At 42.0% G+C, this 25,302-nt stretch overlaps 1 protein-coding gene across 1 annotated transcript in view; it reads right to left on the bottom strand.

Annotated features, from left to right (window-relative positions):
- Positions 1 to 24,601, bottom strand: part of chd6 (chromodomain helicase DNA binding protein 6) — a 255,681-nt gene extending 231,080 nt beyond the window's left edge. Inside the window, exon 1 of the mRNA XM_034165956.1 lies at positions 24,431 to 24,601. The gene's annotated coding sequence lies outside the window, so the exon portion shown is untranslated. The remainder of the gene's footprint in view (positions 1 to 24,430) is intronic.
- Between the last annotated feature and the right edge of the window lie 701 nt (positions 24,602 to 25,302).

Genomic DNA, 25,302 nt, shown 5'->3' with positions numbered 1-25,302 from the left:
TCATCATGCCTTTATATTGACTGATCAATGCACTCTGACTGGCTATTTTGACACGTGTACAAAGGTCAAGTTGCCCCCTGGAATTTCAATTCAACAAGGGACCAAGGCCTTGTGGTCTACCTGATCAAAATGGCTGTATTTTTTTTCCAGTATAGGAAAGGCTCTGAACAAGAGGAGTTGAATTATGTCACCTTCTTCTGCACCCTTTAGCTTTGTTCACATCACCACTCAAAATGTTTTTTTTTAGCTTGACTTTTTTGTATTTAGCTTGACTTTTTTGTTGCAGTCTGGACACCGAAAAACAAGATGAGATCCAATTTTTCCCCAAGCGGACTCAAACCACATATGGAGGTGGTTTGAAATGCGATTCAAATGGTATTTTTGCCAATCCATTTCAACCTGAACATCTCGGTCACTCAAATAGGATTTCAAAATGCGCTCTGCATCACTCACAGCACAACACGAACAACAATTGCCTAATTCCAGAGAAACAACGTTGACTTGAGGCACCTTACCTGTACAGTTGGAATAAGTGGGGAAAAAAGTCAAAAAATGATCAAAAACAACGGTGCATGGTAGCACAACTCTAGCAGCAATCTCTTCTGTTTGTGTCGCTTCCTTGCAAATGGCAAATAAATGGTAAATGGACTGCATTTATATAGCACTTTTCTATTTGCATCAGACGTTCAAAGCGCGTTACAAATAATGCCTCACATTCACCCTGATGTGAAGGTGCTTTCTTCCAATTATAAATCCAATTCCAATGAAGTTGGGACGTTGTGTGAAATGTAAATAAAAACAGAATACAATGATTTGCAAATCCTCTTCAACCTATATTCAATTGAATACACCACAAAGACAAGATATTTAAACTAATAAACTTAATTGTTTTTGTGCAAATATTTGCTCATTTGGAAATGGATGCCTGCAACACATTTCAAAAAAGCTGGGACAGTGGTGACAGTTTTACCACTGTGTTACATCACCTTTCCTTCCAACAACACTCAATAAGTGTTTGGGAACAGAGGACACTAATTGTGACAGTGGTGACAGTTTTACCACTGTGTTACATCACCTTTCCTTCCAACAACACTCAATAAGTGTTTGGGAACAGAGGACACTAATTGTGAGTGTCATGACTGGGTATAAAAGGAGCATCCCCAAAAGGCTCAGCCGTTCACAAGCAAAGATGGGGCGAGGAGCACCCATAGTCCTACACTTTATGAACAATGTTTCTCAACATTCAATTGCAAGGAATTTAGGGATTCCTTCATCTACAGTCCATAATATAATCAGAAGATTCAGATAATCTGGAGAACTTTCTACACGTAAGCGGCAAAGCCGAAAACCAACATTGAATGCCCACGACCTTCGATCCCTTAGATGGCACTGCATTAAAAACCGACATCATTGTGTAAAGGATCTTACAGCGTGGGCTCAGGAACACTTCAGAAAACCATTGTCAGTTAACACAGTTCGTCACTACATCTACAAGTGCAAGTTAAATCTCTACCATGCAAAGCGAAAGCCATACATCAACAACATCCAGAAACACCGCCGCCTTCTCTGGGCCCGAGCTCATTTGGAATGGACAGATGCAAAGTGGAAAAGTGTGCTGTGGTCTGAGTCCACATTTCAAATTGTTTTTGGAACTCATGGATGTCGTGTCCTCCGGACAAAAGAGGAAAAAGACCATCCAGACTGCTACCAGCGCAAAGTTCAAAAGCCAGCATCTGCAATAGTATGGGGGTGTGTTAGTGCCCATTGCATGGGCAACTTACACATCTGTGATGGCACCAATGCTGAAAGGTACATCCAGCAAGAATGGGAAAGAATTCCACCTACAACAGCTTCAACAAATGGTGTCGTCAGTTCCAAAACGCTTATTGAGTGTTGTTTAGGGATGGGTATAGGGAAGCAGTTCTTTTTGGGTATTGTTAAGAAATGATTCGATCCACTGACATCAATAGCCTGTTTGCTTAACGATTCCCTTATCGGTCCTTCGGAGTAGCCGTTGTTTACAGGGGTGTTCGTCAGGAAAATTATTATTTCTCTACAATGATTATAGACCCTGCAGCGGGTCTGTAATCAACCATTTCTGCAGCATGGCTTTGCTTTGAACCCTGAATCAATGAAGCAGTGCTTCGATGTGCTGCTTCATTGGTTCTTTGTTTTATTTCACTTTATCTTAATTTTTCCCTGCTAAAACCCTAAATAGGATATGTCTGTGAGTAATATTTACCTTTTTTTATGTTAAACCGACCTGTTATGATCTTCTGAAACAGTTGATAGATGTATTGTATTACTTAAAAATGGGACCGATGCTAACGCGTTAGCATGTCTATGGCGTTTTTAATGTTAAAGTTAGCATTAAGCTGTTTGCATCTCAGCACGTTTCTGTGCATTTGTTTTCTGTATAATAATTAATGGCTCAGCATTTGTTGTCATAAAAGAGTCAAATGCATTACAAATTGGAATTTTTTTTAATTTATTTTGTACTTAATAATAATAGCAACAACAACAATAATAATAGTAATAATAACAACTCAATAACTAATAATGCTACAATACAATTTTCAAGAAAGAGACAAAAAGAACCTGATAAAACAAAACATCAGAAAAGATAAAACCAACTAACAATGAACATAAATAAATACAGAAATAACTGTTTGCTGTGAACACCCAGTGACTCTTACACCTCCACTTCATCCCTGTTTTATTTAAGTTTAATGACAATTTGTTTCAGTCAAACCATATTTTCAGTGATTTCCTCCAGAACTATCTGAAGCTAGAAAACTGTTGCATCCTAGTAAGAGCAGAATACTACTGGAATGAATTTGAATGAGGAAAGTTGTTTCTTTTTTCCCCTCACCAAAATTGAAGCTGTACTGACTGCAGTTTATCGTCTGGAATAGTCCCAGATTGCATTTCAGAGCTTCTAGAATTCAAACATTTTCATGTGGGTGGTGTTGGGGGTAATTTTGGGTTTCAGCTTTTTTTGTTTTTCACCACTTTCATCCCTGAATATGTCAATCGTGAGTCACTTTTGTGCAGATTAAAGTCACTAACTGGGACTCCTGTCTTGTTGCGAGAAAGAAACGAGAATCGTCCTTAGGGCTACAGCTATTTTAGTAATCGAGCATTCTATCGATTAATCGATTTTTGCATTTTTAAACAACATCAATAGTCCAGGGCTCTCCCTAAGCAATGACACAATGGCGCTGCTCCAAAGTCTTGACATTTTTGCAAAATGGCGATGGGATGTGGCTTTCTATTTTGTTTTTTCTCCAACTTGTAAAATTGAACCTTTTCTATTATTATTATTATTATTATTAGTTTTGTTTTTTTTAAAGGTTGGACTGGGTCCACCAACCTTTAAAACATGATTTATTTTGTATCTCCCTTTCTCTGCGATTCAGCAGATGAATTTCAGCTGGAGGTTGAACATGCAAGCCTCACAGTCACTGTTTTTGGTTTGTTTTTTAATTAAGTTACCATGTTTGTGAAGTATTGTGTGTTGCCAAAAAAGGGAAAATTACAAAGCGAAACACTCAGTGCAAGTCTGAGCAAAACACAGAAGAAAGAGTAGACTTCTGCTCAGAGGATTTTCTTTCAGAGAGTATTTGTCAGTGTGGCTGGGGACGGAGCTGTGACTCCCCCGGTGTGAGGGGAGTGCTGCGCACCTCACACCGGGCAGAGAGAGACAGTAGCCGGCCGTCGGGTCAATACTCACTCACCACGTAGAGCGGACTGTGTTTTTTAAAAATAGGCAAACACTCTGCTTCCCTTTAAATGCACAGTCAGTCTATTTCAGACCATCTTTCTCTTAAAAGGCTTTATTTTACTCTGTCGCGTTGCAAACCTGTAGCTTTCGGTGCTAAATTGATTAGATGTTACACAGCCTGAGCGCATGCTCTAGTCTTCTGTTTTTTTCTGGGGACGTTGTAGCGCCACACATAGGCCTAGCATATGCACTACAACATTAAATAGAGCCCTAATTGGCATATTCTGGATTCATTTTAAAGATGACAAAAAAGATGACAAAAAAAAACAAACTTAAAACATATTGCCATATTAGGCCTCAAAGAAGTTTCTGTTGGAATTATTTTAGACATAGGATTAACAGGTTAGGTGAATTGGCTGATTGGCCCATTTGCCACTTTCTGAGCTGTACCACATGCCGAGTTGACCGCTGGTGGAGCCGAGCAGACCGCGTGTGTGAAACAAGTACACCTCGCGTGCAGCATAGCGCTAGCTAATCGAGCAACGCCTTCTATTGATAACGACCAATCAGATAACGAGATACAACGCCTACTTTGGCTGTCAGTTTGTTGACAAGATGGCAGAAGACAGGTTTGCATCTGTCAGCGATGCTGACTTAAAACGAATTTTACACAAAAAAGATGCGAAGAACACTCGCAGAAATACACACTTAACAGCCAACCTGTTTCGTAAGTACGTCACTGAAAAGGGACATGCGCCCAACTTGAAACTTATGACAGACGGATGCTTGACAGAGTACTCGGTCAATTTTACGCGGAAGCTCGACAGGCGAATGGCAAACTTTATAAGAAAACAAGCCTGATGACTCTTCGTCACGGACTTAACAGGCATCTCCAATCGATCGATGGGATGTCAGTTGGTGCAGTATGACAGTAATAATAAAGAGCTGAAACTTAAGATTGATTTTTCAGTTTTAGTATGTTTGACAAAAACTCCAAATTTTCTTGTTTACCATATAATAAAGCAGTTATAGACTTTTGATTTCGGTGTACCCATGATTATGCATAATCATGGGTACACCTCATCAAAAGTCTATAATTGTATATTTTCGTTGACCAGGTGTCCCTTGTAAAAGAGACCTTGATCTCAATGGGACTAACCTGGTTAAACAAAGATTCGTCATAGCAAGCCGTAAGAGCTATCCCCGACAACCAGCTAACTCCAGCATAACGAATAATTTATAGATTCTTAACGATACCCATCCCACTTGCAATCAGTGATCTAAATTAAATACTTTTGTGAACGTGACATGAACATTACCTGTTGGGTCTGCTTAGCAGGCTCGATGCATACAGTGGGTTTTCAGCTCAGGTGCTGTAGGATGGAAGAAGTGCTGTTATGGAAAGCTAATTCCATTTCGCAGTACACACATTGTACTAGGGCTGAAAGGATTCATGGAATAATTTGATTACTAAAATGCTTCGAGGCAACATTCTCTGCCTTGAGGCTTTGTTTAATTCACTACTATGTGCACCATACATGCACAGCGCGCTCATTTTCGCTTTTGATTCCATAAAGCACATGCAAAGCGCGAAATGCAACATGAAGACGGACGGAGATGAAAACTGTGAGCGGCACGGAGCACAAAATAACCCACGGAGAAAACACCAGAAGCTGTCGAAAATGTGGGACCATTATCAATTAAACCGAAAGAAAAATACAATGCGTGTACTGCAAAACGGAATAAGCTTTCCAGAACAGCACGTCTTCCATCTATCATTCTGCTCTAAAATTCTGGAAAAAGTGGGGTCACGACAGCTCGTAGACTATCTTACTGAGAGTAATCTCTTTGAGCCACTGCAGTCTGCTTTTAGAAAATATCATTCCACAGAGACGGCTCTCACTAAAGTGGTGAATGATCTTCTGCTTACAATGGACTCGGACACCACTACGGTTCTGCTGCTGTTAGATCTCAGTGCTGCTTTTGATACAGTGGATCATCATATTCTACTTGATAGGCTGGAAAATCATTTTGGGATTGCTGGGAGTGCCCTTGCATGGCTGACGTCATACTTGACCAGTTGTTCTCACTGTGTTTTGTACAGTAACACTATCTCTAACCCTTAGGCCCCCTGCTTTTCTTCATTTATATAGCACCCCTTGGGCACAAATTGCAGCATTTTGGAATTACCTTTCACTGCTATGCAGATGATACTCAGTTATATATGCCGATAACTGCTGGTAATCTGGTTCACATAAAATCCTTAGAAGATTGCCTTGCAGCAGTGAGAAATTGGATGTCTAGAAACTTCCTACTTTTAAACTCTGAAAAGAGTGAAATGATGGTTCTTGGTCCAGTGAGACATCGGCATCAATTTGACCAGTTAACACTCAGCCTAGGCTCATGTGTCATACAGCACACTGACAAAGTGAGGAACCTTGGGGTAATTTTTGATCCTTCGTTGTCCTTTGGCCTCCATATTAGAAATATTACTAGGACTGCTTTCTTCCAACTGTGAAATATAGCGAAGATTTGTCTCATCCTTTCTATGGCTGATGCTGAGACCCATACGTTCATCTCTTCTAGATTGGACTACTGCAATGTTCTATTTTCTGGTTTACCACAGCCTAGCATTGGAGCTCTCCAATTGGTTCAAAATGCTGCAGCCAGACTTTTGACACGAAGCAGAAAGTTAGACCACATTACACCCATTTTGGCGTCTCTTCACTGGCTTCATGTCCCAGTGAGATCAGATTTTAAGGTTCTGCTACTAACCTATAAAAGTATTCATGGACTGGCACCTCCCTACCTAGCTGACCTAATTAAACCTTACGTACCGGGCCAGGCTTTATGTTCTCAGGGTGCAGGACAACTTTGTGTCCCTAGGGTGAATAAGAAGTCTGCGGGTCACAGAGCTTTCTCTTATCGTGCCCCTGTTCTGTGGAATGGTCTCTGTGTATCAATAAAACAACCAGATTCTGTGGAGACTTTCAAGTCCAGACTTAAGACGCACTTATTTTCCCTTTCATATGGCTAGCATATTGGTACAGTTTTGTTTTACACTTTTTACTCTTTTAATTAGTTATTAGTAATTGGAGCGGGCCGTGGCCTCAACTTCACCTAAATTCTGGGTCTTTTAGTGAAGTTTAGGGCTAGCGGCCAGCGATCACCTTAGTATTTTTTCTGTTTTTCTTGTTGATTAATGCTGGCAAATTATACAGTATTTTGTCTTTCTGATGCCTGATTCTGTTTATTCTCTGTTTAAGGTGCAGCTCCATCCAGAGATGGGAGGTGTGTTTGTGTTGGCGACCCTCCTGTCCTGTGCACCAACAGTAATTCTTGTATATTTGTTCGTGAATTGTTCTGTGAATTATTTCTGTAATTTATGTTTGTAGCGTGGCCCAAGCAGAGGGTCACCCCTTTGAGTCTGGTCTGCTTGAGGTTTCTTCCTCAGAGGGAGTTTTTCCTTACCACTGTTGCTCTGGGGGTTAGTAAGGTTAGACCTTACCTGTGTGAAGCGCCTTGAGGCAACTCTGTTGTGATTTAGCGCTATATTAAGGAAAATAAATTGAAATTGAAAACTTCCATGCTACAGCACCCAAGCTAAAAACACCCACTGTATGCAATGAGCCTGTCACGCGGACCCAACAGGTAATGTTAATGTCATGTTCACTAAAGTAAAATTTAAATCAGTGATTGCTAGTACGGATGGGTATCGTTAAGAATCGATAAATTTTTTTTATTCAGTACACACTGCACACTCTCACGAGCACCACTAGCTTAGCTTATGACAAGCTAAAAGTGGACGGTCTCGTTACGGCTGAACAACTTTCCACATTTGGGGATTCTGTGTTAGTACGCGCCCGCGGCCGATGTGCTTGATGAATTCCTGCGCAAAAAGTAGTTCCCAGATAATTGTGATATATTCCTGTGAGATAACGAGTATACGAGGTCTGTTAGAAAAATATCCGACCTTTTTATTTTTTTCAAAAACCTGATGGATTTGAATCACGTGTGCTTGCATGAGCCAACCTTGGACCTTCGTGCGCATGCATGATTTTTTTCACGCCTGTCGGTTGCGTCATTTGCTTGTAAGCAGCCTTTGTGTGAGGATGGGTGGAGTCTCTCATCGTTTTTTCTTTGCAAGGAAATGGCGGAACGACTGGAGCAGCGCGACTGCATCAAATTTTGCCAGAAACTGGGCGACAGCCAGGTGGAAACCATTCGGATTATTCAGACGGCTTTCGGTGGCTTTTCAGTCGTGTGACTATCCGAGAAACTGTGGACGAGGTGGGCATGTCACAACATGTCCTGTGAGGCTTCAACACGGTGGTGCTTTTGCTGAGCCATCAGCTTCGTGCCGATGAATTTCACTGCAACTCTTTTTATGGCAAAATCTTCTGTCACAGTGGAATGTGCCGAAAAAGTGCTGATGTCCACCTCTTCCGTAATTTCTCGGATAGTCACACGACGGTCCCACATCATAACAGCGTTCACTTTGGAAATGATCTGGTCATTTCAGCATGTTGATGCCGACCGGAGCGTGGCGCACTCTCCACCATTGTGTGGCCGTCTTTTAACCGGTTGTACCGCTCCTTAATCTGTGTGATGCCCATAGCATCGTCACCGAAAGCCGTCTGAATAATCCAAATGGTTTCCACCTGGCTGTCGCCCAGTTTCTGGCAAAATCTGATGCAGTCGCGCTGCTCCAGTTGTTCCGCCATTTCCTTGCAAAGAAAAAATGACGAGACTCCACCCATCCACACACAAAGGCTGCTTACAAGCAAATGATGTAACCGACAGGCGTAAAAAAAAAATCACGCATGCGCACGAAGGTTCAAGGTTGGCTCATGCAAGCACAAGTGATTCAAATCCATCAGGTTTTTTGAAAAAATAAAAAGGTCGGATACTTTTCTAACAGACCTCGTATCTCATCTAAATCAATTCTAAAATTTACCAGTAATAAAATTATTGAGAACTGAAGTTTTAAGAGTGGCCATAATAAATATTTAAGAAACGTAAAAGTTTATGAGCATTGTAAACATTGACACGATGGCGTTTGATGCGGATGAGTTCAGAAAGATACGATTGGAATGTTTTGATTACCATTTACAGTTGGCGTTGAAAGACTTGGGTGTTAACTTTGTGTTAAAGTCGGAACAAGAAGCTGCACTGAAAGAGATCTATCTGGGACAAAGAGACACATTCTGTGTGTTGTCACTCCAAAAAGAGCAGCTGAGCAGTTTCCCGAAAGTAGTCCAGCAAGCTGAATCTGTGGGCGCGAACTATCCCACAATGCTAAAATAGCAGAGATGTCGGTCCAATGAGAGCGGCACTCTGAGCAGGGTGTACACATTGCGCCGGAGGTAGCTGGTGGTCGATAGCTCTGACCACTTGCCATGACGAAAACAGGTTTGTTTTAGGCCACCAAAGTCTGCCAATAAAAATGTTTATTTTAAGAGGAGTTGAACTGGTTGTTCATTAAACTGACTTATTATTTTCTCTGTCAGGTATTACTGTTAAATTAAGTTTAAGTAAATTAATGTAATTAATTAATTTTTATCAGATTACTCCATTAATCGCCGGAATAATCGATAGAAAACTCGATTACTAAAATAATTGATAGCTGCAGCCCTACGCTGTACTGTTTTTCTTTCAGTTTAATTGATAGTGGTCCCAGACTTTCGACAGTTTGACGTTTTCTCCATGGGTTATTTTGTGCTCGCTGCCACTCACCATTTTTGTCTCCGTTTTGCTTTCTGCGCTTTGCATACGCTTTACGGCACACTGTGCATGTATCGCGCACATAGTAGTGAATTAAACGAAGCCTCGAGGCAGAGGATTTTGCCTCAAAGCATTTGAGTAATCAAACTATTCAAGGAATTGTTTTAACCCTAATTCCAAAATGTAGTAAATTCATTTTTTCCTTCAAAATTCAACTTACAACACCCCACAATGGCAACATGAAAAAAGTTTTGTTGAAATTTTTGCAAATTTATTAACAATAAAAAACTAAGAAATCACATGTACATAAGTAATCACACCCTTTGCTCAAAACATTGTTGATGCACCTTTGGCAGCAATTACAGCCTCAAGTCTTCGAGAATATGATGCCACAACCTTGGTGCACCGATCTTTGGGCAGTTCTGTCCATTCCTCTTTGCAGCACCTCTCAAGCTCCATCAGGTTGGATGGGGAGCGTCGGTGCACAGCCATTTTCAGATCTCTCCAGAGATGTTCAATCAGATTCAGGTCTGGGCTCTGGCTGGGCCACTCAAGGACATTCACAGAGTTGTCCTGAAGCAACTCCTTTGATATCTTGGCTGTGTTCTTAGGGTCATTGTCCTGCTGAAAGATGAACCGTCGCCCCAGTCTGAAGTCAATAGCATTGTGGAGCAGGTTTTCATTCAGGATGTCTCTGTACATTGCTGCATTCATCTTTCCCTCAATCCTGACTAGTCTCCCAGTTCCTGTTGCTGAAAAACATCCCCACAGCATGATGCTGCCAAAACCATGCTTCACTGTCTGGGTGGTGCCTGATTTCCTCCAAACATGACACCTGCTATTCACAACAAAGATGAGACTTTGTCTCATCAGACAAAGATGAGACAGTCTCATGGTCTGAGAGTCCTTCAAGTGCCTTTTGGCAAATTCCAGGTGGGCTGCCATGTGCCTTTTACTAAGGAGTGGCTTCCGTCTGGCCACTCTACCATACATGCTTGATTGCTGGATTGCTACAGAGATGGTTGTCCTTCTGGAATTTTCTCCTCTCTCCACAGAGGAATGCTGGAGCTCTGACAGAGTGACCATCAGGTTCTTGGTCACCTCCCTGGCTAAGGTCCTTCTCCCGTGATCGCTCAATTTAGACTGGCAACAGCTCTAGGAAAAGTCATGGTGTATCCAAACTTCTTCTGTTCACGGACGGTGGAGGTCACTGCACTCATTCGGACCTTCAAAGCAACAGAAATGTTTCTGTACCCTTCCCCAGATTTGTGCCGAGACAATCTTGTCTCCTAAGTCTGCAGAAAATTCCTTTGACTTCATGCTTGGTTTGTCCTTTGACAAGCACTGTCCACTGTGGGACCTTATATGTAGACAGGTGTGTGTCTTTCCAAATCATGCCCAATCAACTGAGAAACATCTCAAAGATGATAGTGGAAACCTGATGCACGGGAGGTCAAATTTAACCTTCATGGCAAACACTGTGAATGCTTATGTACATGTCATTTCTTAGTTTGCAAAAATCTAAAAAAAATAAATAAATAAATTCACATTGTCATTATGGGGTATTGTATGTAGAATCTTTGAGGGAAAAAGTGAATTTCATCCATTTTGGAATAAGACTGTAACATAACAAAATGTGGAAAAGCGAAGTGCTATGAATACTTTCCAGACGTACTGTAGTTGTCCCCCTGGGTTTCAGAATTTAGAATCAGTGAGTGAGAGCCACCCAGGTGCAATATGGTGGTGCTGCTATAAAATGTACTGGAAATAAATTCATTGTGGATCATGACAAATACTTCACTTTGAATATTACGAAGTACTTACACAGTGAGAAAAAAAATGACTCTTGTATAATAAAAAGATTCATCAAGAAAATCATTTTACAATCAAATCACAGTCAATTCAAATAGTGAGGTGCCTAAAAGATTTCCATCCGGATGTTAAAAACAGTCCTGAATTAGATTTGATAAAATTAAAGTCGGTTCTAGATGCCGTTTGTGTGGAGCATCATTACTGATGCAGAGCGTCATTGCTTTCACCACACTCTGAACAGACATGGTCCTAAATGTCACCCACATGGCAGGCTACCAGCCCATCCCCACCTCCCAAAATTAACCATCTATGTGTCGCAGCCATTCGGCTCGTGGCCACAGCCTTGAGCCCACTCACCTGCGCTCTTCCTCAATACTGATGAACTTAAGGGACCCCAGAACTCTATCTGTGACTGCTACAAGAGACTTGTTGCCATGGTGTCTGAAAGATACACTTCCACCCTCAGATCCAAAATGCACTTCTTCTACACACAGACACAGATGGGCTTCAGCCTCATTCCGCCTCGTAAGGTTTCATTACCTTGCAAAGGAAATTGTGCTCCCCCCAACTCAGAAATCAATTATGTGCTGGAAAATCGTACTTCTGCAGGTAAAAAAAGAAAAAAACAGCTGATGTCTGTCGTGCAGCTGAAGATGACAGCAGCAGTCAGAAGGTTTGTGTTCAGGGTTAAATCTAAAACTTCATGTTGTGGAGAGACGACTTTCAGTCCAAAAACACCGTCTGGGAAACACTGCTAAAAGTACAAACTAGAAGAGTGATGTCACCGGAAGCAGGGTGGGAACCACAACACAACACCAACAAAGGGGAAGTGGTGGTCTAAAGGTAAGGGAACCAGAGTCACAGGCTCCGGTCCCTAATCAGAAAAGCAAAAATGCACAGATACTCTTGAGCATGGACACTGGTGTGCAAGTGTGTGAATGTGTGACTGTGAAGCATCTTTATAAAGCACGTTGAGCATCTCTAACAGACAGAACAATGCCAGATAAATGTAGTCTATTAAACACCCGACCACCTTAATTAGCCAGCTAATCTCTTCTGTAACATCTCCAAATGACACAGCTTAGTTTGTCTCTCCCCGTGTTGGCTCCAGATCACCTGCTGTCGTCTGGTGACACTGACAGATTTACGCCATTGTTTGAGCTGCAGCGTTTAAGGTCAAAATTGAATCCCCGGAATTTTGCACTGATTCAACCACAAAAATACACGAGACTAATTGCCGAAATTATATCACAAGACCAGGACAGGGGAGAAAAAAAATTCTGATTTTATGCCTTCAAAATAAATAACACAGAGACACTTTACAAATAATTAACAAACCACAACTTTGTGTGGCCTGTATTAAAACAAACAAGACTCGTTTCACAAAAGGGATTCACACAAGTCCTAACCTACAACCAGGTTTCTCAGCACAATTAGTTCATTTTAATTTCTAAACTGGGTCCTGGATGGTACGCCTGACAAGTTTTCTGGGCAATACCTCAAGTTGTGCCAAGCCATCCCATAAAATTTTGAGCATGTTCAAAACAGACACGAGTTTAACTGGCCTTTATTGACTTGTGCTGAGCTGACCTACCGCTTGAGGCGTACACCGGCGGTTCTGAGCTGCTGGTCCAAGGGAATCTCAGGACTGAGCTCAGCCAGGCAAGAGAGTTGTGAAGGCGTTAATCTGAGATTAAATTTAGGTTGAAATTAAACACCTAAGGTATAACTTAATCCTGATTTCTTTTTGTGAAGCTTAGGGCTTAGTGGCCAACGATCACCTTAGTATTTCTTCTGTTTTTCTTGTTGCTTAATGCTGACAAATTATACTTTAGTTGTCATCTTTCTGATGCCTGAGTCTCTTTTTTTCCTCTCTTGTTTGAGGTGCGGCTCCATCCAGAGATGGGTCTGTTTCTGCAACCCTCCTAACCTGTGCACCGGCAACATTTCCTGTATATTCATTTTGTGAATTGTTTTGTAAATTGTGAATTTGGCCAAATATGGTCAAAGGGTCACTCCTTTGAGTCTGGTCTGCTTGAGGTTTCTTCCTCAAATCATCAGAGAGAGTTTTTTTCTTACCATTGTCGCATGTGTGCTTACTCTGGGGTTTGGTAAGGTTAGACCTTACTTGTATGAAGCGCCTTGAGGCAACTTTGTTGTGATTTGGCGCTATATAAATTAAATAAATTGAAATTTCAAGGGAGAGACCATCTCAATGAATAACAACTAGCCTGGCTAGTCAGACAAAGATCTTAGTTTTTGCCTAAAAACCCAACGTAGGGTAAATAATTTCATTTCTGGAGCCAATGTGTTCTGCTTTAACAAAAAGAGGAAGCCCTACGCCACACTGTCTGCAAGTGCTCTCTCCTGTGAGAACTTTAACATGTGGCACATTTCATAGAGAAACTGGGGATTTGGCCCACATCCTCCAACACAAGAAAGAGGAAGATGATCTCACTACTGAAACATCAGAAGACTTGGAAGAAACTTCAAAGCAGAGATGCTTTGAAATTTTTAAAAATCATGACTTTTCTCAATTGACTTTGTATAAGACATGAATTAACAAATGTGCAGGTGTCATTCCAACAGCTAACAGCTTTAAGCCTTAACCCTTCTTGGTACACCGTTTCCCAGGCCACATGCAGGTGGTAGGTTTGAGTGGACCTGGTGGACAGGACTCATTCTCAAAAGGAATAAAGTGTTGAAGTCTCTAAGCCAAAAAAGTCTAAAGCCGACGACAAGACTCTGGAACGTCTATCGAGGAGGGCCGACATCATCGCCTGCTTCATGCATGCTCTAACCAGATGACACCCAAACGCTTCAACCGAACAGAAAATTTCCAGTGGGTGAGTTCACATCCGACACAGACAATCTACTATTGTGGACTATGAGTGAAAGCCAAACTCTGGATATTTTCCAGTGTCCATATGAAGAAAGTGAAGAGGAGTGCCCATAATCCATTCATTTTCATTCTTCTAAATTTGACTGCTTCATACCCAGAGTTCACAGAAACGACACGGGTCATTTTTCATTGGACGTAGAGGTGAAGTGGGATTGATGAAGGGATACAAAAGCTTTTTATGAAGTGTAGTAATGTATTCTAAATTCCCTACACCTATTAATTTACAGATTAAAAATCACTATTTATGAAAGGAAATGTTCCCTCCCTTCTTCCTCCGGTATGTATATCCGCATAGCATAGCTGTCAGGCATTTTGGCTGTATTTTGTTTTTTGGTTTTTTAGCGTTTTCATCACCGACACAGCAGGCTTACTTACAACTGAGTTCTTACTGTCTGTTGCCCAGGAATAAAATGGCAACGCTGCCTCCTTTCGGGTGCACGAGAATGGCCAACTGTTCACTCTGGCTCTTTTTGAGGATTACACAGCATCACCTCACTGATTGTGTAGTATGTTTAGCTACAAACTCTGCCATGAAATGTCATTAACACCCACTTAGACTGTTAAATACCCAGAGTTTGGGAAGGGGAAGGAAAAAAAATAATCTTTGGATTGTGGATTGGCTTGGCACAGATTAAGAAAAACCAGCCTGCAAGACCCAGTTTTAATGAAAAGTAAGCAGGACAATTTCCAGTGAAACAATATACTAACACAGGAAGAAAATTTCAACAGGAAGGTGGCAGCAAACTCTCAACATTAAATACAGAATGCTAGAGGACAAACTATTGGGTTGTGGTGGCAGTAGCCCAAGTAGCTTATCCCACACTTCCCTATCCTTGGCCAAGTTCTTTAACTCTTCCTACGGGATCCAGAGGTGTTCCCAAGTCAGCTGAGTGTGTCCTGGGTCTTCCACAGGGCCTCCTCCCAGTTGAATGTGCCTGGAACACCACCCCAGGGAGACCACTGGTGATATCCTCACCAGGTGCCTAAACCATCTCAGGTGGCTCTACTCAGAGTCCCTCCGGGATATTCAAGCTTCTCACTTTGTCCCAGAGTGTAAGCCCAGATACCTGACAGAAGTATCTCATTTCCGCCACTTGTATCCCCGACCTTTTTCTTTCAAACATTACCCATAGTTCATGATCATAGTTGAGGAAAGGAGCTTAAATCAACTGCTAAATCACAAGTCTTACCTTCTGACTCGGCTCTTTCTTCACCACTACAGTCCAGTTCAGCATCTGCAAAACATCAGACGCCACCCCAATCCGTCTGCCGACCTCTCACTAATCGAATGCAGTTATCTGTAATTCAGACCACTGTGATTTGCACTAGCTCAGTGTTGTACTGCGTATCCCAGGCCACATGCAGGTGGTAGGTTTGAGTGGACCTGGTGGGTAAATGGGGGGTTTCACTGTATCTGGATTTTTCCATAAAATGAGTGTTTAAACTTTCTAACTGGAAAAATGACACTTTGTGGACAGTGTTGACTTTTTTTTGCTTTTAATGCTGCAAATAGTAAGTGAAATGACAATGATGCATGTCCTTTGATACCCTTCATGATTAAAAACACATCAAAGTAAAGGTAGCTGCTACTGTGCAGAGCCTGACCGTGGAATTCACTAATGTTAGTGAATTTGTTCGAAAGAGTCTTGAAACCAAACAATGGTGCACAGATCTAATGTTTTGAAACACTAGTGTTCACTTTCACAAAGTCACCTGTGTATAGAAACATACAGCTGAATCAATCAGTTATGCAGTGATGTGGATGGCTCATGGAGAAGAAAAAAAACAAAAAAAAAAAAACTGTAAATTTTGTGGCTGGGGAACCTCCGCCCATAAAATTTTGAAATATTACATGCAATTTGGTGCAATTCACAAGCTAAATGAGATATTTCTCAGTCCCAGTTTCTTGCTCATTTTAGTCATAAAAAGCATATTTTCCCATATTGGTGAGATGATGGGCCTATAGTCTGTCACATGGATTAGAATACGTTATCATTACTATTTCATAAACTACACGTTTCCATTGTATTATTACTGTTCTGTCTATACACTTATCCAAACATTTAATTTTTGTCAGTTGTGCTTTTATAACACAACTGGTGGTGTCTTAATATGAATAAAAATAAAATTTAACACAGGTAAAGCTGTACCTACCATTCATTAATACATCACTTTCAGTTCTTTACAACACCAAATTGGGTTTAAATTTTATTCTCATTAGTTTAAATACAACCTCAATTCCAATGAAGTTGGAACGTTGTGTAAAATATAAATAAAAACAGAATACAATGATTTGCAAATCCTCTTCAACCTACGAGGTCTATTAGAAAAGTATCCGACCTTATTTTTTCAAAAACCATATGGATTACATCAGACATGCTTGAACCCTCGTGGGCATGCGAGAGTTTTTTCACGCCTGTCGGTTACGTCATTCGCCTGTGGGCAGTCTTTGAGTGAGGAGTCGCCCACCCTCTCGTCGTTTTTTCATTGTTTATGAATGGCTCAGACTGCTGCTTTGTTTGATAAAAATTTTTTCAAAACTGTAAGGCACAACTGAGTGGACACCATTCAATAAATTCAGCTGGTTTTCGGTAAAAATTTTAACGGCTGATGAGAGATTTTGGTCTGTAACTGTCGCTTTAAGGACGGCCCACGGCGCCTGACGGCTATCTGCGCTTCGAGGCGGCAGCGTCTCACCGTTTCAAGTTGAAAACTTCCACATTTCAGGATCTGTTGATCCAGGAAGTCGTCAGAGAACAGAGAACTTTCAGAAGAAGTCGGCATGAGGAGTTTATTCGGACATTCCACTGTTAACGGACATTTTGTAATGAAAGAACGTGCGGGCAGAGTCGCATGTCCCGACTGCGGGGGGTCGCGACAGGAAAAACACCTCCGTTGGAAACCTTAACGGGCAAGTTGGAACATGCCCAAGCTGTTAAACAATTTCTCAGTTACTCACTTGTTGAAAGCCATCAAAAGCCGCCTGAATTTTACAAATGGTTTTCAACACGGAGGTGTTTTTCCTGTCGCGGCGCACACAGATTTGCCGAGTCGTCACGGAAACGACTCGGCGAATTTGCGCGCACGTCTTTCATTACAAAATGTCCTTAAACAGTGGAATGTCCGCATAAAGTCCTCATGCCGGCCTCTTCTGAATCTTCTCTGTTCTCTCACGACGTCCTGGGTGAATTAAGCCTTAAATTAGGATGTTTTCAGGTCGAAACAGGCCGACAACGGCGCCTGGAAGCACTGCACGACGTCCCGCTGCGTGGGAAGTCCTTACACCGACAGAAACACCCCATAATCTCTCATCAGCCGTTAAACTTTTCACCGAAAACCAGCTTAATTTCTCGAATAGTGTCCACTCGGATATTCCTCACAGGTCCAGAAAAAATGTTGATAAAGCAACTCGCGCCGTCTCGAGCAGCGTGTGAAACAAAGGAATTCAGCCGAGAGGGCGGGACCACATCTCACTCAAGGCCTGCCCACAGGGAAATGACGTCACCGACGCGTGAAAAAACTCACGCATGCGCACGAGGGTTCAAGCATGATTGGTGTAATCGCACGTCATTCAAATCCATATAGTTAAAAAAAAAATAAAAGGGTCGGTTTATTATCTAATAGACCACGTATATTCAATTGAATACACTACAAAGACAAGATATTTAATGTTCAAACTGATAAACTTTGGTGTTTTTTTTGTTTTTTTTGCAAATATTTGCTCATTTTGAAATGGATGCCCAACACGTTTCAAAGAAGTTGGGACAGTGGTATATTTACCACTGTGTTACATCACCTTTCTTTCTAACAACACTCAATAAGCATTTGGGAACTGAGGACACTAACTGTTGAAGCTTTGTAGATGGAATTCTTTTCCATTCTTGCTTGATGTACGACTTCAGCTGTTCAACAGTCTGGGGTCTCTGTTGTCGTATTTTGTGCTTCAAAATGCACCACACATTTTCAATGGGTGACAGGTCTGGACTGCAGGCAGGCCAGTCTAGTACCCGCACTCTTTTACTATGACGCCACACTGTTGTAACTCATGCAGAATGTGGCTTCGCATTGTCTTGTTGAAATAAATCCCTCCAGCTCTCCACAATTTCACTGATACTTACTGGACTGGTAAGCACTGAAAGCGGAGATAGACATGTCCAAACTTGTCCTCTGACACGCAGAAACAGAGGTGTTCCTTTGTCTCGCTTCCAAAGCGAATCGGTCGTGACGCGCGAAGCCTCCGCGCGGCTTTCCATGACAAAATCTCTTGTTAAAAGTGAAATCTGTCGGAAAATGGCTGATGTCCAGCTCTTGTCATAACCAGAGAAAGAGCACACGACGGTCTCGTATCCACAGAGCCATCCGTTTAGAAATGGTCCGGTGGCTTGTGCCGTGTGGTCGCAGCTCGGAGCGCGGCGCGCTGAGCGTCCTTAAAGGGGTCCTTAAAGCTGTACTACCAGACCTTATTCTCTGTGAAGCCCGTAAAATTTTCACCAAAAGCCAGATACATTTTTCAAATAGTTTCCAGGTGCCAGTCTCTAACAGCTTCTGAAAAAATTCTGATGGAAAAAAAACCCCCAAATCATTCCGCCATTTCCAGACAATGAAAATCCGACGACGGGGCGGGACCACTCCTTCCACAAGGCGTGCTCACAGGCGAATGACATCACCGACAGGCGTGGAAAAACTCACGCATGCGCACAAGGGTTCAAGCTTGTCTGACGTGAAAACATATGAATCAAATCCATATAGTTTAAAAAAAAATAAAAAGGTACGATACTTTATGGACAGACGTCGTATTATGGACTGTAGATCATGGAATCCCTAAATTCCTTGCAATTTTTAAGAACATTGAGAAACATTGTTCTTAAACTGTTGGACTATTTTTTCATGCAGCTGTTCACAAAGTGGTGATCCTCGCCCCATCTTTGCTTGTGAATGGCTGAGCCTTTTGGGGATGTCCCTTTTATACCCAATAATGACACTCACCTGTTTCCAATTAACCTGTTCACCTGTGGAATGCTCCAAACAGGTGTTCTTTGAGCATTCATCAACTTTCCCAGTCTTTTGTCCCAACTTTTTTGAAGCGTGTTGCAGGCATCGATTTCAAAATCAGCAAATATTTGCACACAAACAATAAAGTTTATCAGTTTGAACATTAAATATCTTGTCTTTGTGGTGTATTCAATTGAATATAGGTTGAACAGAATTTTCAAATCATATTCTGTTTTTATTTACATTTCACACAATGTCCCAACTTCATTGGACTTGGGGTTGTAAATAGGAAAGGGAATAACACGGATTTTTCCACCCAGTGCTGACATCAGCATTTCTCAGCTACTTACAATTTACATGTTATGCAAAACGACGCATAAACGTTTTTCACGACAATATTTGACTTTGAGCATGTTACATGTTTATCTTTTTTCCTCCACATGAATATTTCACAGCTATAGAACAAACAAAGCTATAAAATGTAGATTTTGAATGCCATGTCAAAACAAAAATCAAATCCAGTTTGCACAAAGACAGTTTGAAGTAAATTAATCTCAAAGACAGATTTTGATATATGTGAAATAACCTGAATCACATCAACTGACAAGGAATTCATGGAGAATACTGCTACCGGTGCCATCAACAATATATACTCAACAAAAATATGAACGCAACACTTTTGGTTTTGCTCCCATTTTGTATGAGATGAACTCAAAGATCTAAAACTTTTTCCACATACATAATATCACCATTTCCCTCAAATATTGTTCACAAACCAGTCTAAATCTGTGATAGTGAGCACTTCTCCTTTGCTGAGATAATCCATCCCACCTCATAGGTGTGCCATATCAAGATGCTGATTAGACACCATGATTAGTGCACAGGTGTGCCTTAGACTGTCCACAATAAAAGGCCACTCTGAAAGGTGCAGTTTTGTTTTATTGGGGGGGATACCAGTCAGTATCTGGTGTGACCACCATTTGCCTCATGGAGTGCAACACATCTCCTTCGCATCATCCATGAAGAGAACACCTCTCCAACGTGCCAAACGCCAGCGAATGTGAGCATTTGCCCACTCAAGTCGGTTACGACGACGAACTGGAGTCAGGTCGAGACCCCGATGAGGACGACGAGCATGCAGATGAGCTTCCCTGAGACGGTTTCTGACAGTTTGTGCAGAAATTCTTTGGTTATGCAAACCGATTGTTTCAGCAGCTGTCCGAGTGGCTGGTCTCAGACGATCTTGGAGGTGAACATGCTGGATGTGGAGGTCCTGGGCTGGTGTGGTTACACGTGGTCTGCGGTTGTGAGGCTGATTGGATGTACTGCCAAATTCTCTGAAACGCCTTTGGAGACAGCTTATGGTAGAGAAATGAACATTCAATACACGAGCAACAGCTCTGGTTGACATTCCTGCTGTCAGCATGCCAATTGCACGCTCCCTCAAATCTTGCGACATCTGTGGCATTGTGCTGTGTGATAAAACTGCACCTTTCAGAGTGGCCTTTTACAGTGGGCAGTCTAAGGCACACCTGTGCACTAATCATGGTGTCTAATCAGCATCTTGGTATGGCACACCTGTGAGGTGGGATGGATTATCTCAGCAAAGGAGAAGTGTTCACTATCACAGATTTAGACTGGTTTGTGAACAATATTTGAGGGAAATGGTGATATTGTGTATGTGGAAAAAGTTTTAGATCTTTGAGTTCATCTCATACAAAATGGGAGCAAAACCAAAAGTGTTGCGTTTATATTTTTGTTGAGTGTAATATAGTAAGACGTGCAACTGTCAAAGACTCACCGGGGGTGTTGGGCTTTCATACGATTCAAACTTGCACACTCTAAATCGTTTCCCCACTACGGAACAATGTACACATCCATGATTTGTTTTGTAGTTTCAAAAGAAAGCGCTTGTTTTCTGAATGCCACAGACTTTTCTGTAAACTTTCTAACAATGTCTTTCTCTGGCTGCTGTACAATAAGGACTGCTTGCTACATTTATTTTTCAGTCTCAGATGTTTGGGATGAAGATGTAAAAACATGAGACCTCATATCCACTATGGCATCTCAACTGGGACATTTCCAATCGGTTAAAAAAACCAATATATTGCTCCGGCAAATACGTGCCTGAAATGCGACATGGTCCACTCCAGAAAACAAGAGGGGGGAAAGGACAATTTTGCCATGGACGGGGAAAAAAATGGACTTCCAGGAATTCCCATAAGACTCACATCACTGCTTAAGAACACATAAATAAATAGCCTGATGAATTTGAAATTGGATTACAAGTTGTTATGACATGTTCCCATTTACTAGGTCCAGAGTAAGGAAGGTGACAACTCTTTGTTTGTTTTTAATTAGTAGAGGCATCTTCCATTTTTACACAACATGAGAACAGATAATTTCCAGTTAATTCATAAAATCCAGTGCAAGTGGCAAAAAAGGCTCAACTGTGATGGGAATTTTTATTATTTTCTGACATTTTACAAAATGAACTAAGTGCACAAATGGTTGATAATCAAATTAACTACTAATTTCTATCATGTGGTTTTGTTCAAAGTTGAACAGCTCGATCACGTCTGGTCGAGGGCACAGCTTCTTAACTTTCATTTTAGGGCAGGTTGCCAGGTCTGCACTTTCTACAACCCCTGGCAAAAATTATGGAATCACCGGCCTCAGAGGATGTTCATTCTGTTGTTTAATTTTGTAGAAAAAAAAAGCAGATCACAGACATGACACAAAACTAAAGTCATTTCAAATGGCAACTTTGTGGCTTTAAGAAACACTATAAGAAATCAGGAAAAAAAATTGTGGCAGTCAGTAACGGTTACTTTTTTAGACCAACCAGAGGGGAAAAAAATATGGAATCACTCAATTCTGAGGAAAAAATTATGGAATCATGAAAAACAAAAGAACGCTCCAACACATCACTAGTATTTTGTTGCACCACCTCTGGCTTTTATAACAGCTTGCAGTCTCTGAGGCATGGACTTAATGAGTGACAAACAGTACTCTTCATCAATCTGGCTCCAACGTTCTCTGATTGCTGTTGCCAGATCAGCTTTGCAGGTTGGAGCCTTGTCATGGACCATTTTCTTCAACTTCCACCAAAGACTTTCAATTGGATTAAGATCCGGACTATTTGCAGGCCATGACATTGACCCTATGTGTCTTTTTGCAAGGAATGTTTTCACTGTTTTTGCTCTATGGCAAGATGCATTATCATCTTGAAAAATGATTTCATCATCCCCAAACATCCTTTCAATTGATGGGATAAGTGTCCAAAATATCAACGTAAACTTGTGCATTTATTGATGATGTAATGACAGCCATCTCCCCAGTGCCTTTACCTGACATGCAGCCCCATATCATCAATGACTGTGGAAATGTACATGTTCTCTTCAGGCAGTCATCTTTATAAATCTCATTGGAACGGCACCAAACAAAAGTTCCAGCATCATCACCTTGCCCAATGCAGATTCGAGATTCATCACTGAATATGACTTTCATCCAGTTATCCACAGTCCACGATTGCTTTTCCTTAGCCCAGTGTAACCTTGTTTTTTTCTGTTTAGGTGTTAATGATGGCTTTCGTTTAGCTTTTCTGTATGTAAATCCCAAATCCTTTAGGCGGTTTCTTACAGTTCAGTCACAGACGTTGACTCCAGTTTCCTCCCATTCGTTCCTCATTTGTTTTGTTGTGCATTTTCGATTTCTGAGACATACTGCTTTAAGTTTTCTGTCTTGACGCTTTGATGTCTTCCTTAGTCTACCAGTATGTTTGCCTTTAACAACCTTCCCATGTTGTGTGTATTTGGTCCAGAGTTTAGACACAGCTGACTGTGAACAACCAACATCTTTTGCAACACTGCGTGATGATTTACCCTCTTAAGAGTTGATAATCCTCTCCTTTGTTTCAATTGACATCTCTCATGTTGGAGCCATGATTCATGTCAGTCCACTTGGTGCAACAGCTCTCCAAGGTGTGATCACTCCTTTTTAGATGCAGACTAATGAGCAGATCTGATTTGATGCAGGTGTTAGTTTTGGGGATGAAAATTTACAGGGTGGTTCCATAATTTATTCCTCAGAATTGAATGATTCCATATTTTTTTCCCTCTGCTTGGTCTAAAAAGTAACCGTTACTGACTGCCACAATTTTTTTTCCTGATTTCTTATAGTGTTTCTTAAAGCCAGAAAGTTGCCATTTGAAATGACTTTAGTTTTGTGTCATGTCTGTGATCTGCTTTTTTTTCTACAACATGAAACAACTGAATGAACATCCTCCGAGGCCGGTGATTCCATAATTATTGCCAGGGGTTGTAAGCCAACCTGTTGGGAGACAAGCCAAATCAAGTGGTTTCATTCTGTTTTTGCTCTTTTTTTTGGATCATGGGCAGTCATAGTAGAATGGTGTCCTGTGGAATAAGGGTGTAAGACAGAAAGCAGTAGGACCTAAAAATCTTGGATTGGTAAACACCTCTCTCCAACAGCCTCATGAACTCAATTGAGATAAAAAAAAAAAAAAGAGCTTCACTTTTTGCACGAAGTGGAGATGTACTGAACTATGCTTTGTTTTACCCTTTGCATATGGTGTGCAGTGCATTGTGGGAGGAAAGTCTGACTTCTTCCATACCCTCTCCATGTGAGCTAAATCCTAGTCCTCATTAAAACTTAACCCGTTGGTCTTTTTTATCAATCTTAAATCCTGTTTTTAGACAGATTAAATGTTTTATTGCAATCCAACAAAAATTAAAAATCCCCCCCCTGTGACTGGCATAAACACTGCACCCCCCCCCCCCCCCCCCCCAGGCTGGATGTTGGTGCACCTTCAGACACCTGTCCAGGTGACGGACATCACTGCTCCTCCTCACCACGTTTCAAGAAAGAATACAAAGATTTGCAGCAGCTAGCAGGCTAACAGGCTAGCTCTGAGATTTGGCTGTGATGAATGCTAGCAGACGCAGAGGCTAAAACAGCTAGCACACACGGCTAGCCCGTGTAGCTGCAGCCAGCCACAAGTTGGGAGGAAAACCAAGTTGCCGGTGAGCAAAACGGACGCCGAATCTGAGAGGGGGAAAAAATGTCAGCGAGCCGACACAGAAAAGAAGACAGTGTTCCATTTTTACCAGCCGTAGCTGCAGAGCTAGCCCGCTCCGCTAGCCGTGTAATGTCACTGCATCGCTAGTGTAAATAGATTCTAACAGCCTCGCCAATGCTCTTTACACGTGTGGAGAGCGGCGAATAAAAGTCCTTCTCGCCGGCGGACTGCTCACCTGCTCCGGACGGCGGACACACGCTCTCACCGGCGACACATCTCCCCAGCCAGCCAGAAAAACACGGCGCTATTTTATTTCCAAGGACACAAAAACGCCATGACAGTTTAGAAAAATGCATAAAAAATTAGCAGGCAGGGGAGGAGGGAGGGGAGCCAGGAGAGGGATGAGGAGGAGGAGGAGGGAGCGAGCGAGCGAGCGAGCGAGAGTGTGAGTGTGTCGCGGCTCCGCGCGGAGTTCATTCAGTCCGGATGCGGGAGTCTTGCCGCCGCCGCACGCGCGCACACACAAACGGGACGCGTCCGAAACTTAAACAACAACATAAACTCTTCTTTCCTAAAAAAAAAAATGACTCCTTGCAGCAGCAGTTTGAGCGCAAACCGCTTTTTTTTATTTAGTGGAACTTTGGCTGCATCAGCCTAACCTGAAGCCGCGCGGATCCAGCAGCGGGTCACATTCTTTCCATTGGCTGCGGCGGAGCGCGGCTGGCGCCGCGCACGTTTCCATTGGCTCCGCAGCTGTCAAGCAAGAGAGGGAGCGAGCCGAGCCAGTGGCTCTGTCCCGGGTTTGTCTGAGAGCTGCCGCGGCGCCAACACCAGTGTGTGTGCGTGTGCGTGTGCGTGTGGCTTACCGCACACTCGCGGGGAAATCCTCCTCGCTCCGCGGTTTCAGTGCAGCAAAACCTTGGTTTATACTTTTTGTGTTGCTGCAGCTTCCAATTATGTGGCTTTTTTTTCTTTAATTTCAATTTTACTTCTCCATCCGGGTTTGAAGACCAGAAGCAAAGACAGCGAACCAGTGTGTGCATTTAAAAGCAGATTGCTTATATTCATTACTTCTAGCTATATTAATTAGTTTTCTGATGCTTATCC

The sequence above is a fragment of the Thalassophryne amazonica genome, chromosome 3 (assembly GCF_902500255.1).
Source record: "Thalassophryne amazonica chromosome 3, fThaAma1.1, whole genome shotgun sequence".
NCBI classification, from domain to species: Eukaryota; Metazoa; Chordata; class Actinopteri; order Batrachoidiformes; family Batrachoididae; genus Thalassophryne; species Thalassophryne amazonica.
The sequence above is the reverse complement of the archived record's forward strand: the minus strand, read 5'-3'. Positions and strand labels throughout refer to the sequence as shown.